Source organism: Canis lupus, chromosome 20, assembly GCF_048164855.1.
Source record: "Canis lupus baileyi chromosome 20, mCanLup2.hap1, whole genome shotgun sequence".
Taxonomy (NCBI): Eukaryota; Metazoa; Chordata; class Mammalia; order Carnivora; family Canidae; genus Canis; species Canis lupus.
In genome coordinates this window covers 7,017,501-7,032,720 of record NC_132857.1, presented here as the reverse complement: position 1 = coordinate 7,032,720, position 15,220 = coordinate 7,017,501, and the positions used below count along the sequence as shown (strand labels likewise).

The following is a 15,220-nucleotide window of genomic DNA, read 5'->3' as shown; positions in this document are numbered from 1 at the left end:
AGTGTTTTTTACTCTAACATTACTTTTTAAAAGGGAAATTACTGCTATCGAACTTTGAGTTAAGGAAGGAAGAAATGCTGTATTCATGATGGGCATTTAATTAAATAATGAGTACTAACACTGTTTATTTGAAAAGAAACAATTTGCACCTGCATGTTTCCATTTGGCGGTATACTAACATCTTTTAAAGATTATGCAATGATTATTACAACCCTGATAAAATATCCCAATTTTGTAGTTATAAAAAGGATAAGATCTTTGTTAAAACCACATATTTTGGGGAATAGAGGAGCAATTTTATTGATATGACCCCAAAACCATACATAACAAAAGAAAAAAGAGATAAATCGTACTACATTGAAATTTTAAAATTCTGTGCATCAAAGGACACAAACAATAAAGTGAAAGGCAACCTACACAATGGGAGAAAATATATGCATTATTGATAAGGGGCTAGTACCCAAAATCAAAAACTCCTTCCTACAAGTCAACAAATTATAAGCAACCCAACTGAAAATTGGGCAAAGGGCTTTAATATGCTATTCTCAAAAAAAGATATATAAATGACCAATAAGTACATGGAAAGGCATTCAATGTCACTAATTAAACAATGTTGCACAGGCACCTGGGTGGTTCAGTTAAGCATCTTCCTTTGGCTCAAGTCATGATCCTGTGGTCTTGAGACAGACCCCTGCATCAGGCTCCGTGCTCAGAGGGGCCTCTGCTTCTCTCTCTGCTCCTGCTCATGCTGGCTCTCTCCCTCTCTCTCTCTCTCAAATAAATAAATAAAAATATTTATTTAAAAAAAAAACAATGTTGGAAACAATAGGATAATAAAAAATGTTAGAAGGAAAAGCTCAGAAATGACATTTCCATCGGAGATTTGAAGAGTTCTAATGGGGCACCTGGGTGGAGCAGTAGGTTAAGTGTTTGACTCTTGGTTTCAGCTCAGGCCATGATCTCATGGTCATGAGATACAGCTCCGAGTCTGGCTCCCTGCTCAGTGCAGAGTCTGCTTAAGTTTCTGTTTCCTTTTCCCCCTTCTCTGCCCCCTTCTCTTTCTCATTCCCTCAAATTAATAAATAAATCTTTGAAAAAAACCCACATATTTTATACAATGTTATAACTTAGAAGATTTTCCCAACTTCTGACTTACACCAAGTGATAATCAAGAAAATGAAATTATAGTTCTATTCTATCAGTCTTGTTCACATGATTTTTATTTATTATTATTTTTTAATAATAAATTCATTTTTTATTGGTGTTCAATTTGCCAACATACAGAATAACACCCAGTGCTCATCCCATCAAGTGCCCTCCTCAGTGCCCGTCACCCAGTCACTCCCACCCCCCGCCCTCCTCCCCTTCCACTACCCCTAGTTCATTTCCCAGAGTTAGGAGTCTTCATGTTCTGTCTCCCTTTCTGATACTCTGGTTTCTCTTCAGATTGAATAAATCTTACCCCATTCACATGATTTTTAAATCAATGTTTGTTTTGCCCTATCATTTTAATGCAAAAGTTTCCCTTTAGCATCAACTTATTTTAAGTCATTTTTCTACTTCTTAACCATTATTAGAATATAGTACATTCTTTAATATATTAGCATCTTTGTCTCTTTATTCACTCCTCCCCTTCTGCTCATTTTATGCTGTTTGTAAACTGATTCAAATAATCTGAATTTCAAGCCATGCTATTTCTCTACTACTTTTTTGTACCTGCATTTTCTTCTTCTTCTAGGTCATTGAATTAATTAAAAAAAAAAACAAAACAGACATGCTTTTAAGTGTTCTCTCTTTAATTCAATCTATCCTGGCTAGAGGATACCTGGAGGTTGACATTTTGGTTCTGAGTCTCTGTAAAACATTGAGTTTTACACAGTAGGCCTGGTCACCAGAGCAACACCAAGAGAGAAGCTTCCCCTCAGGAGGCATGGCTCTAATTCTCTTTTCTGAAGGCTGGTTTGTTCTCATACTATCAACCACCTTGACCAAGTTTTTGTAGAAACTCACTTTACTATTGACATATTGAACAGTGAATACAGGATGATAATCACTTAGAAGTATATAAATGCAAATATTATTTCACAATTTGGAACAAGAAAAAGAAATATATGAGAAAAAGGAAAAAAATATTAAAAATCAATATTCATGCCTCTCTTTTAGGGAGTCTTTAGTTCCTCTTACTTCACAGATATTCAGGAAAACAGTACTGTCACTGAGCTATTTCTCTCTAGATCTCCTACTCATTTTAAAATTCCCCCCAAAAAATAAAATAAAATAAAATAAAATTCCACAAATGCCACATTCTTTTCTTGACCAATTTGTGTATAAATTAAGCAGAATACTTTTCTCTTGTACAAATATATGTGTACTATAAAGACACATGTCTACCTCATGCCCCCCATGTTTTAATAGCATTTACCTCCTAGGTTGACTTTGGTAAGATTCCATCTTGGCACACTCATGCCAACTGAGTCATTTTTTATCAATAAGGGAGGTTCGTTTCGACATATACATAGTCTTGAAAAGATCGTGCATATTTATATTAATGTACATTAAGAGATTAAGCCTGGATTCGAATTCTAGCTTCCTCATTTAGTACTTGCATGAGTACTTTTCCCAAGTTATTTGACTTCCCTCAATCAAAGATCCCACTAACTTCATGGGATGCCATCTGTTGTGCAGTTCACAACCTAGGAAGTAAAATATGGCAGCCAAAGAAAGTTTACTTTTATCTCTTGAATGTGGATGGTAATACCTCATTATTGTGTTTTGTTTTGTTTTTTTTTCTGGTGGAGGAAGAGGAAAGTTCTATTCTGTAATCTACGTAAGGAAGTTAGAAGAGTGTCATGAACACAGTACTCTTGCAACAATTAAGGAATGTTCATGTTAATAGCTTCTATCCCTCATCTACCTTTGCAGCACAACTACTTGAAAATATTTTAAACCATGGTATCCAAAATTTCACAAGCTCTGATTAATCCATTATCTACTCCCATTCATTTTATCTACTCTGTGTCAGAAGTAGCCCCAGAATTTTTTAGGCAACCCATTCTAATGTCAGAATAGAATGAATTGGAAATCTGAGACATGCCTCTTAAACAAGTTTGTGAAAAATATTTTACTATCACAGGAATAGTTAACCACGTTGCAATATCTGTGGTCTGTCAATCTATGATTATTTATATTTTAACTTCATCAAACAATATCACTTTCCAATAACACTTTATAGCTTCCATACCCTTTAGAACAGAGCATTTAAAGACTCAACAGAAATCTGCTAAGCATTACTTCATTACTCTGAAAGAATTCATCATAATTAACACATAATTGCAATAATTAACTTACCCTTGCTCTGCCTCTGTCTCCTCTTGAGTGTTTTATGTTGGAGATAAAATGATAAGCGCCATAGAGAAAACTTTTTACTGAAGGCAAATTTAATCTGAGATCCAGAGAAGAAGGACAAAAGAAAAGGCACAATGTCACTATTGGTGTGGAAATGCCCGATGTCCTTTGTGCTTCTTAGTTATCTTTCAAAAGTGTAATATTGAAAGGAGATTTTGGGATCCTCTCTGATTTGTAGTATTTGTTCTGAATTGTCTGGAATTCTATTTGTTTTCTTGCCCAGTGCTGACATGGGGTTGATGGCTATAGGTTTCTTGTCATTGTCCCCACAGGATCGTTTTCCTTATCAGCTCTTGGCAGACTGTGACCATTTAAGGAGAGACTTCTTTAGTGGTTTATCAACCTTATTTTCATAGCTTCTTATTTTCCAGTGTCAAAAAGTATTATATGCATTAAAAAAATGCACTCATCCATGCCAGGCAATTGTAAGTAGAATTGTATTTTAAGTAATAAACAAAAATGACCTTGGAATGTCTGACAGCTTGTCGGAAATATGACCATTTCTTCAAGTCGAGTTTTATTTAAGAACACAAGAGCTAAGCTTAAGGGAAATAGACTGTTTTAAGAAGAAAAAACTGGAAAATGATAGCTTACATGTTTGAAGCCCATCAACTCACACTATTATAAAAACCCACCAAGGGGTGCAGGGGACTGAAGTGAAAATCTGTACATAGCAAACAGCAAAACAAAACCATAGGAGAATAGCAAGTCGGAAAGGAAAGAATCCGAATCTCAAACCTTGAAACGTTCCCTTTGTCTCACTGATTGTCATAAACGATTCCAGGGATTTATGACCAAGCAAGGCAAGGATTCAGGATGCACATGTTGGGGATTTATTCTACGATGCAGCTTATGAAAACAGTGAACCAATTTGCCATAATAAAAAAAAAAAAAAAGTGTGTGCTTTCCAGAAATTTCTTGAGAAAATATTGCCAGATTGGGTAATAACTTTGTGAATAAGCCTCAAAATAGAGGGCTTTGTGGTGCTTAATAATCAAGACAGGATCTGGGAATTGAACAAAATGCATTTTGTCTTCAGTTATTTGCATAACAGCAGTTTTATTTTTAAAGGTTTCATGCTGAAACTAGGAATGCTCTAAAAAGAGAAACAGTGAGAATTCCCATTTTGAAACAAACTGAGCAGGAGTGAAAATATCACCAAGTGGTCTGGCTGCATCTCAGGATTGTTGTAAAAATAAGTTATGGTGAAGCCAGGCCTGAGTCAAAGGCTATGGACACAGAGGTCAGGATAACGGCTGAGTACCGAGGATCACATTCCATTCCCATTGCTATGAAAATAGAAAGCAAACATGAAGAATGAAGTTTTGGTGGATACTGAGAATTGCAGGCAGAACAGAAGCTTGGTTTTTTTCCTTATGAAGAAGGGATGCAGAAAATGGTGTGCCTTTGCCTTCAAATCCATAAAGTATCAAACATGTGCATATTACTAATAATATTGTGATATCATTGCCCAATGCAATTGTTTGTTTGTTTGTTTGTTTTTTTATAGAAATGAGTATAAACAACTAAAGTAAATCACTTCCTACAAGTACTAAAAACTGTACTTCCTTGTTCTGTGTACTTTACCATGCAGGAGCTCCTTTAATCTTGAATAGCCAAGTTTGGAAAATGAGTTTTAATTTGGAGACCAAACATAATATGACTTCCAAATAATAAGCTTTAACACATAACATAGCTTTTCAAATTCTCAAACCTCAAATTCTCAAAATACGTTTTTTTTTTATATACATAGGTTATAACCAGTTGACTATATCAAAATAGTAATTTTCATTTATTGTTGAAATCATGTTAAAGCACACATTTTGCTATTGGCCACTACATTTTCTATTTATTGGTAATTTTCTCCATCAGTCCTTGAGGTTAACTTCTATTGTTTTGTGAAAGCAATTTAGCTGTGAATCTAAATAAGAAAAAAATATGTCTAGATCTCAATACTTGTATGCAAGCCACTAATAACTAATTTCTTACTTGGAATAAAATCATCATAAATAATGGACCCATTCCTACCCGCTGGAGAATAATTTTCTATACAAAGAATTTTGAAAATAATAATATTTTAAGACCACAAAGAAATGTTATTGGAATATCACTTAGTATAATTCCCATTGCATAGATAAAGAAATTGAACCTCAAATTACAGTAATTTGCCCATATCACATAGTGGCAACAACATTAAGAGTTAAATGGATTCCCAGAAGATTTTAAACTCTGTGAAGCAAGAGTATTTTTTTTTAACCTTTAAAGTATCCAAAGTGCATATTACAATTCCTTGCACATATAGTCATCAGGTAATATTTAACGAATGAAACATATTTCAGAAAGTTTTTTAAGTTGAAATTTGGGGATGATATGTGTATATCTACAAAGTCAAGACTTCACATTTCATCTCCCTGAACTTAAACTTCTTTTCTTTAAGATTTTATTTATTTGAGAGTGGGAGCGATGGAGAGTGTACAAGCAGGGATAGAGGAAGAGGGAGAAGCAGACTCTCCCTTGAACAGGGAGCCTGATGCAGGGCTCAATCCCAAGACCCCGAGATCATGACCTGAGCTGAAGGCGCCACCCAGGCACCCCCGAAATTTCAACTTGTTAAGTGTTTAGGGATAATATATCTATCGTATGTGTCTCAGGACAAAGTAAAGTGCCTAGTACATAATAAATGTTAAATAAAAAAGAGTTGAATGAATGAATATAAAATATGTAATATCTTATATATTGGTTGTAGTGATGAACAGTGTTTAGTTTTAATATTAACAATAGCAATATTAATTAATAGTTGGATTAATGACTTTAAATATATATCTAGTATATCTAAAATATATCTCACTTTAAAAGAAAACAGCTACAAAATCAGATAACCAGATGTGATTGTTGGTTTTGTGTACCAGTTTAATAAGGCTATAGTACCCAATTAGTTGATCAAACTACTCTAGGTGTTCCTGTGAAGATATATTTTTTTTATTGAAGTTAGATTTGCCAACATATATTATAACATCCAGTGCTCATCCCATCAAGTGCCCTCCTCAGTGCCTACCACCCAGTCACCCCATCCCTCCACCCACCTCCCCTTCCACTACCCCTTGTTCATATCCCAGAGTTAGGATTCTCTCATGTTTTGTCACCCTCTCTAATTTTTCCCACTCATTTTCCCTCCTTTCCCTTATAATCCCTTTCCCTATTTCTTATATTCCCCAAATGAGTGAAACCATATGATGATTGTTCTCCGATTGACTTACTTTACTCAGCATAGTGAGGATATTTTTATAGATGTGTCTCACACCTAACATCAGTTGACTTTAAATAAAGCTTACCCTATATAGTATGAGTGGGCCTCATCCAATCAGCTGAAAACCTTAAAAGCAAAAATTGAGGTTTCTTAGAGAAAACAAATTTTGCCTCAAGTCTGCAACATATAAACCTTGAGTTTCTAGCATGCCAGTCTGACCTACAAATTTCAGAATTGCCAGTCCCCACAATCATGTAAGCCTAGTCCTTGCATTACATAAAATGCACATACCTCTTATTTGTTCTATTTTTCTGGAGAATTATGAGTAATACACCAGAACTACAAAATCAACTTGGGAAATATTTGGCACTTCCTACTAACAGAATCTTACTGTCATTCTTAACATTAGGTAATTTAAACTACTTAGGGATCCATGATTAAAAACCAAAAAACAATTAAATATATCACTGAATAGTTGGCTAAAAATGTGTGTTGTCTCATCTATTCATTTTTCTCTCTCCTGAACAAAGTATTCAGAATCTTAGCCAGGGTTCTCTATTAGGTCATGATTTTCACAAAGATATTAAGATCCTTTATAAGCAAACATAGCTTAAATATTCCCACTTTGTGACCTGCTTTACATCTTCAATTCCTTGAATATAATCACCCACTTCTCTCTTGTACGACTAAAATGTGTCACAGAAAGGAAAACAATGTTTTATAAAATATCTACCCAAATACTGAAACAAATGAACTGATTTATGTTTCTAAAAAAGAAAGAATATGTAAAAACCAGACACCTGAAAACTGATTGGTTTACCCTTGCTGAGTATGTTTTGAAAAAGTTGAATTGAAACCATCTGTTGATGACTCATTCACTGTTGAATCACCTAAAGTATTTTTCTCCAACTCACAGCAATGTTCAACAAAATGCTTTCAAATTTTCTGAATTACCTTTTTCTACTAAAACAAAGAAATAACAAAAAAAGTAAATTAATGTATCAGTGAAGGTTTGTCTGCAATTGATATGTTCGTGTGATTTTTCTTCATTAGTTTGTTTCTTCTACATGTAGTTTCTATAATTTTTTCAGTTTTATTGAGATATAATTATAATTGACATATGATCTTGTGTAAATTTAAGATGTATAGGTGTTGATTTGATACATTTATAAATTGCAAAATGATTACCACCATGGTATTAGCTACAACCTCCATCCCATCACATAGTTATGATTTCTTACTTGTGGTGAGAATCTTTAAGGTCTATTCTCTTAGCAACATTCAAGTATAAGATACAGTATTATTAGCTATAAATACTATGCTATACATTAGGTCCCCAACCTTATTCATATTGTTACTGGAAGTCTGTACCCTTTGACCAATATCTCCCCATTTCTCCAACTCTCCAACCCCAGAAACCACAACTCTTCTCTTTTTCTCGGAGTTTGTCTTTTTTAGATTCCACATATAAATGATATCATACAGTATTTATCTTTCTCTGTCTGACTTATTTCACTTAACATAGCAACCATCAAGGTCTCTCCGAGTCATCCCATTGGTGGGATTTTTGGCTTTCTCATAGCTGAGAAAGCACGTCTTTATCCATTTATCAGTTGACAGGTACTTAGGTGGTTTCCATATCTCTTGATTATTGTGAGTAATGGTGCTATGAACATGGGAGTGTAGATACCTCTACAAAATCCTGATTTCAGTTCTTTTGGATATATATATACCCAGAAGTGGGATTGCTGGATTATATGGAAGTTCTGTTTTTAATTTTTGAATTTAATTTCTGGAAAAAAGTGCTCATACCTGTCATTTGTATGTCTTGTTTGGAAAACTGTCCATTCAGTTTCTCTGTCCATTTTTTAAGAGGTTTTACGCTATTTGCACTTGACTTGTATGCGTTTTTTGTATATTCACAGTGTGATTCCTGGTGCTGGCATCTCTGTGTGGTCATGGAGCAACCAAAGCTGGAAGGACCATGGGAAGGGTACCAAGGCTTCAACAGGAAGGAAATAGAAGGTTCAGAGGACAGTGATCAGGAGGTTGCAACAAAAGCAATGGATTCTAAAAGTTAGTCCAGAAGCATGGTTTTAGTAAACATTTGGTCAGTAATTTGAAACAGAGGACATTTCTTTTTCTGTAGATAGTACTAATAGTCAGAAAATCAGCACACATACCGAAGAATAAACAACACCATTAACCAGTTGGATCTAATTGATAGCTATAGAACACTACACTCAACAGCAGCAGGCTATATGGGCTTTTCAAGCACACATGGAGCATTCACCAAGATAGACCATTTTTAGGGTTATAAAACACATCTCAGGGTGTCTGGGAGGCTCTGTCAGTTAAGAAGCTGCCTTTGGCTCAGGTCCTAATCCCAGGATTCTGGGATCAGGCCCCGCAACAGACTCTGTTCAGCAGGGTGTCTGCTTCTCCCTCTCCCTCTGTACACACACACATTCTCTCTCCCTCTCTCAAGTAAATAAATAAAATCCTTAAAAAAACTTAAAAACTAAAACACACCCCAACAAACTGAAAAGAAGTGAAATGATACCATGTGTGTCCTTTAACTATGATAGAGTTAACCTAGATTAATAACAAAAAGATAACAGAAAAATCTCCAAATATCTGCAAATTAAATAATACATTTTAAAATAATTCTTGAGTTAAAGGTTAACTCTCAAGAAAAAATACTCAGGACTAAATGGAAATAATAATATATATAAAAATCTATAGAGAAAGCACTGGAGAGAGAGAGAGAGAGGGCACTGGAACAATGCTAAAGCAGCATAACAGCTAAAAGAACACTAAGAGAGAAATTTACAAATGCTCATATTAAAACAGAAGGAAAATCTCAAATTAATTATCTAAACTTTTGCCAGCAAAGACAAAGAAGAGGACCGGGAAGAGATCAAAGCAAGCCTAAACCCAGCAGAAGGAAAGAAACAGTAAAGTGCAGAAATCAATGAATTCGAAAACAGATCATTAGGATATGCCTACATTAAAATGATGAATCAGTGCAAGACCCAGGAATTACGAGAGAATGAGAGAAGGAAAGAAAAAAAAAAGAGAGAGATGATTTTCTTTGTATTTGAGGGAGAATATTATTTTAAATATTTTATTTATTTATTAATGAGAAACAGGCAGAGATATAGGCAGAAGAAGAAGCAGACTCCCCGGTGAGCATGGAGTTGATGCGGGAGTTGAACCCAGGGCCCTGGAATCATGACCTGAGCCAAAGGCAGATGCTCAACCACGGAGCCACCTAGGTGCCCTCTGAGGGAGAATTTTAAAGAAGAATATGTTGGTCATAAATGTTGATACTGCAAAGATCAAATAGGAAAATTAGAAGCAGTAGTTTAAGGGTGACAATTGGAGAATCATTCTTGACTTTTGATATAATGATAATATCAAGTTGGTGTAGAAGTGATATTTCAATTACCCAAATAGAAAGTAAGAAATAAAGAATGGAAATAATTTTCTAGGCACTCTTGAGGGAAGAGTGGGAGCTTGATCAGGTGACAGAATTCAAGAAAGGTATTTTAAATTCTTTTTTTTTTTTTAATTTTTATTTATTTATGATAGTCACAGAGAGAGAGAGAAAGAGAGAGGCAGAGACACAGGCAGAGGGAGAAGCAGGCTCCATGCACCAGGAGCCCGATGTGGGATTCGATCCCGGTCTCCAGGATCACGCCCTGAGCCAAAGGCAGGCGCCAAACCACTGCGCCACCCAGGGATCCCAAGAAAGGTATTTTAATACTTTTCACAACTGACCATGATTGAAGGTCTTGGCAAAAAGCCAAAGGGAGAGAGTAAATAAAAGATGAGTAATTAGAAGATGAAAGAAGAGAAGAAAGAAAGATCAATGGGACAAGATCAAGGGAATGCAGGTGTGATGGATTGTCAGCAGAATAGACTGGGGGTGTCATGGCTGGGGAGCGCAGGAAGATGTTAATTTGGAAAAGGGAATAACATTTCATCCTCTGAAAAGAGAAATGATAAGCAAATCAGAGAAAATGTGCAAAGACATTTTGACAGGGATGGGGAGCAAACACTAAAGTCATAATGGATGGCTTTACTTGTAAGTTAGGAGGCAAGTTGAACTCATTCTAATTGTGAGAGGGTCAGAGTGGCCTTAGGACCTTCAGGGAAGTAAATATCCTGCAACATCTGCAAAGAGACCTGGACAGATTTATTTCTCTCTGAACAAGAAGAACACTGTTCAGAACAAAAGGCCCAACTGAGGTGAGATGTTATAAATTTTAATGAAACACAGAAGCATGACTAAAGAATTTCTCCTAAACCTAGTGGTGAAACGTCTCCACCATTTTCTTGGTACTAACAGGGAGGGGACTGGAGCCTGACAAGATGGTAGACTTTGGGCATCAATTAATGGGCATTTGAAGTTTAAAACATTACTATGTCACAAACTGAATTCTGAAAGAAATAGGAGGTACTGACTGTTGCCTGGAATGTAACATAACACAAAAAAAGAACATTTTTAAATATTTATTTATTTATTTACTCATGAGAGACACAGAAAGAGAGAGGCAGAGACACAGGCAGTTGGAGAAGCAGGCTCCATGCAGGGAGCCTGATGTAGGACTCGATCCTGGGACTCCAGAATCACTCCCTGGGCAGAAGGCAGGCACTAAACCGCTGAGCCACTCAGGGATCCCCAATAATCTGCAGTTTTAACTCAGTTATTTTCTTTTTTATACTTTCTTGGAATTTTTATTCCATTTCTCTCCCATATCTTTTATCTGTCTCTTTGACCACTCCACTTTCTGACAGGGTACATTTCTCTCTCCCGTCATTCCTCCACTAACTCTCCTGGAAACCTATAACTTGGCACTTATTTAAATACATCCATATTTTCACCATATTTTAAAAAGTCTAATTTTCCAAGGAAAAAATACTTCTAAAGTCAAGATTTTAAAATTAAACAATAAAAAATTAAACAACACTCTTGAATATTCTAGCACTCTAACTATATACTAGTTTTAATCCATACTCAGGTTTTCCGTATAATCTAATTAAAACTGAAAGCATGTGCACAAGACAAATTATCAAAATAATCAATAGGAATAATTCTCAAAAAAAAAATAGGAACAATTCTCCTTCTTTTAATACTTGCCACCTATCATTTTGTTACTTTTATCCATATCTATTAAACCATAGAATCTTTCAAAGGAAAAAGAAAGCACTTTCCTTGAACTTTTAATTTCTAGTTGCAAAGACTCTTAGCAATGCAGTTAACCAAAAAGACAAAAAAAAAAAAAAAATTGGCCTTATGTGAGCAGAGAGATTTTCTTATGCCACAGAGTTTTACTAAATTTCTAGAACTTGACTATTATTTAAAGCATGATGCATCTGATGGCAATAGGAATCTATACCAGAGCAGTGTTAATACTTTGATTCACATTTTTGATTTAATTAAAATTCTTCCCTGCCTTTAGATTGGTCTCCTTTATATCTGAAGTTAAATCCCTTTGTCTCCTCTGCCTGTGGGCCCAAACTGATTTACACAGCTGCACCGGTAGACAGTTCAAAACCATGCTTAGAATAGTTTATTCCATTTTCACTGTTTTGATTTAAATACACGCTTCAAACATCAAGGCCAGTCACTTCCCAAGGCCTACAGGAAAATTGTACAGGCATCTTTCTAGTTTCCTGGGTAATTGTGGCAACGCTAGACCCACTAACATGCCTAGTTTGAGGACGACATTTAAAGGCATGTCTAAGCTGTTACAGAACAATTATAACTGGAAATGACATCAAACAAAGTTGAAAAGCGTAGCCTGTGAGACATATTCTTCCTAGAAATGAGAGCTCAGGCTTATAAAAACTTGCTAAAACTCTTAGGCTTGAACGTAAGTTTAACTGAAACGAAGGTGCAGATATGTCATATTTTAACGTATAAGTTGTACAGCCAATTCTTTTTATAAAAATCCTTTAAAAATAAAATAAAAATCTTTTTTTAAAAAGTTTTTTTATTTCAATTCCAGTAGGTCGGATACAGTGTGATAGTAGTGTCAAGTGTACAATACAGTGATTCAGCACTTCCGTACATCACCCGGTGCTCATCACAGCAAGGGCACTGCTTAATGCCCATCACCTTTTTCACCCCCTTCCCTTCTGGCAACCATCAGTTTGTTCTCCATAGTTAAGAATCTGTTTCTTGATTTGCCCCTCTCTCTTCTATTTTCCTTTGTCATTTGTTTTGTTTCTTAAATTCCACCCTTGAGGGAAATCGTATTGTACTCATAAAAAAATGAATAATCCATTAAATGTTGTCATACATTTGGGGAATATAAATAATAGTGAAAGGGAATAGAAGGGAAAGGAGAAGAAATGGGTAGGAAATATCAGAAAGGGAGACAGAACATGAAGACTCCTAACTCTGGGAAACGAACTAGGGGTGGTGGAAGGGGAGGAGGGTGGGGGGGTGGGGGTGACTGGGTGATGGGCACTGAGGGGGGCACTTGATGGGATGAGCACTGGCTGTTATTCTGTATGTTGGCAAATTGAACACCAATAAAAAATAAATTTATTATTAAAAAAATGAATGATGTAAAGACAACTCTGTTGGTAGGAGAGAAGATCAAGAAGATCTCACCCCAGCTACATGGTAAAGAATTTGAAGGACCCACAGAGAAAAGTATTAAATAGCATTTTCTTCATAAATCCTTGTGAAGAAGACATTTGTCTCAAAGTCAAATTGTGATCTTTACAGTCAGGTGTTTCTCCATCTTCAGAATGTAAATATATGTCCAAAGACTGATGCATTTTTAAATATGGAATGTCTTGGGTGTTGATTTTGCCTGCCACAGAATATAATACTTTGATATTAAAATATATTTCTCAGTGGCCAATAATGTAGTTAATTATGGACTCTTCAACACACCCACGTACACACACACACACAGACACACACACACACACGAAACAAATGAACAGTTTTATTTTTTTTTAATTTTTATTTATTTATGATAGTCACAGAGAGAGAGAGAGAGAGGCAGAGACACAGGCAGAGGGAGAAGCAGGCTCCATGCACCGGGAGCCTGACATGGGATTCGATCCCGGGTCTCCAGGATCGCGCCCTGGGCCAAAGGCAGGCGCTAAACCACTGCGCCACCCAGGGATCCCTAAATGAACAGTTTTAAAGAGATGCTCTATAAGTTATATGGTAAATTCCCCAACATCAACTCCTATGTTTATTTATTTAACTCATATAGGGTTTTCCATGTGCCAAGCATTCTCCTAAATACTTTATAGGTATAAACATACTTAATGCTCATAACCATCCTACAGTCATGCACTATTAGTGCCATAATTTTACATATGAGGAAACTGAGGCACAGAGAGGTTGAGCAGATTGCCCAAGGTAGTAAGCGTCAGAGCAAAGTTAGAGAAATCTCCTAAGATGGGATTCAAACTGAAGTACTCTCTGTAGTTCCCTTTAGCAGTGGCTATGTCCACTCCTGCTAAAAGAAAGCAAATTTAGGGTCACACTTCTCCACATTTTAACCAGTTGTCTGTTTTAGATAATTAGACAGTTTCATTAAAGTGCTTGATATATTCTAAATTTCTTCCTTTTCCCCCCCCACCATTTTCTTCCCTTTCTCCTTTATTTTTTTTTTTTTCTCTCAGTGCTGAGTAGGTGTCAGGCATCTTGCCAGGGCTCTGAGGATGAAAAATCAACAGACACTCAACATGCTTAAAACAAATACAATGCGAGAGAGAGACCAGTGTGGCCTGAGTATTGGTGCTCACATCATAGGAAGATGCACATGGGACGGATCACCTTACCCACCCTGGAGGCAGAAGCTCCCTAAATCTCCTGACAGTGACCACTAAAGTGGGCTGATGTAAAGTGGTGCCCAGTAAGCCCCATGACAGTGTATAGCAAAGGGCAAATGACACAAAGATGAAAGAACAGGAGCAGCTCTGGGAACTGGAGATAGTATGTTATAAAACCAGCAAATTACAAAGGAATCAGAGCTTTAAAAGACTAGCTGAGAAGGTAAGATTTTATTCTCCAGATAGCCATATGACAGTGAAAAGTTTCAGTTAGGAAAGTATCTAAACTCTTTGAAGTAGTAAGACCATCCCAGAAAATACACCAGTTACTGAGGGAATGTTTAATCATCCGCATCTGAAGTTCTTAATGCCAGGCAACTTTCCCAGAACAGAACAGGAGAAGACATGCATGACAAACATCAAAAAAATTCGTGGTAAGTACGTGTTAGGATGCTCATATGTTGAGGTGACTATGGGACATTCAGGTGGCGATGTAGAGAGGTAGTTCCCACACAGAAACAGCACTTAAAGAAAGGCTTAGAAGGAAGGTAGACCTCTTGGAGTCTACAGCTTCTGGAAGATAGTTGAAATCATTAGGAATGGTGAGATATCTCAGAAAGATTGCATATAATAAGGAGCAAACAGAAGGGCCCCAAATCCAATTATGCACTAATATTTAGAGTTGGGAAGACGATTGAGAAAAGATTGGGTGGATCGGAGGAAAATAAGAACAGACTGGACCAGGGACACTAAGAG

General features: G+C 36.1%; 2 long non-coding RNA genes across 4 annotated transcripts in view; one reads left to right on the top strand and one right to left on the bottom strand.

The window, feature by feature from the left end:
- The window catches only part of LOC140611661 (uncharacterized), a 78,572-nt gene extending 74,445 nt beyond the window's left edge, over positions 1-4,127 (bottom strand). Inside the window, exon 1 of the long non-coding RNA XR_012012766.1 lies at positions 3,349-4,127. This is a non-coding gene — a long non-coding RNA (uncharacterized lncRNA). The remainder of the gene's footprint in view (positions 1-3,348) is intronic.
- LOC140611660 (uncharacterized) overlaps positions 1-15,220 on the top strand; it is a 148,658-nt gene that overhangs the window by 112,988 nt on the left and 20,450 nt on the right. For 2 of the 3 annotated variants that reach the window (XR_012012765.1, XR_012012763.1), the window contains 2 exons: positions 8,578-8,728; positions 14,315-15,220. The exon at positions 14,315-15,220 is cut by the window's right edge and continues 2,001 nt beyond it. This is a non-coding gene — a long non-coding RNA (uncharacterized lncRNA). The remainder of the gene's footprint in view (positions 1-8,577; positions 8,729-14,314) is intronic. The other variant, XR_012012764.1, reaches the window with a different exon arrangement.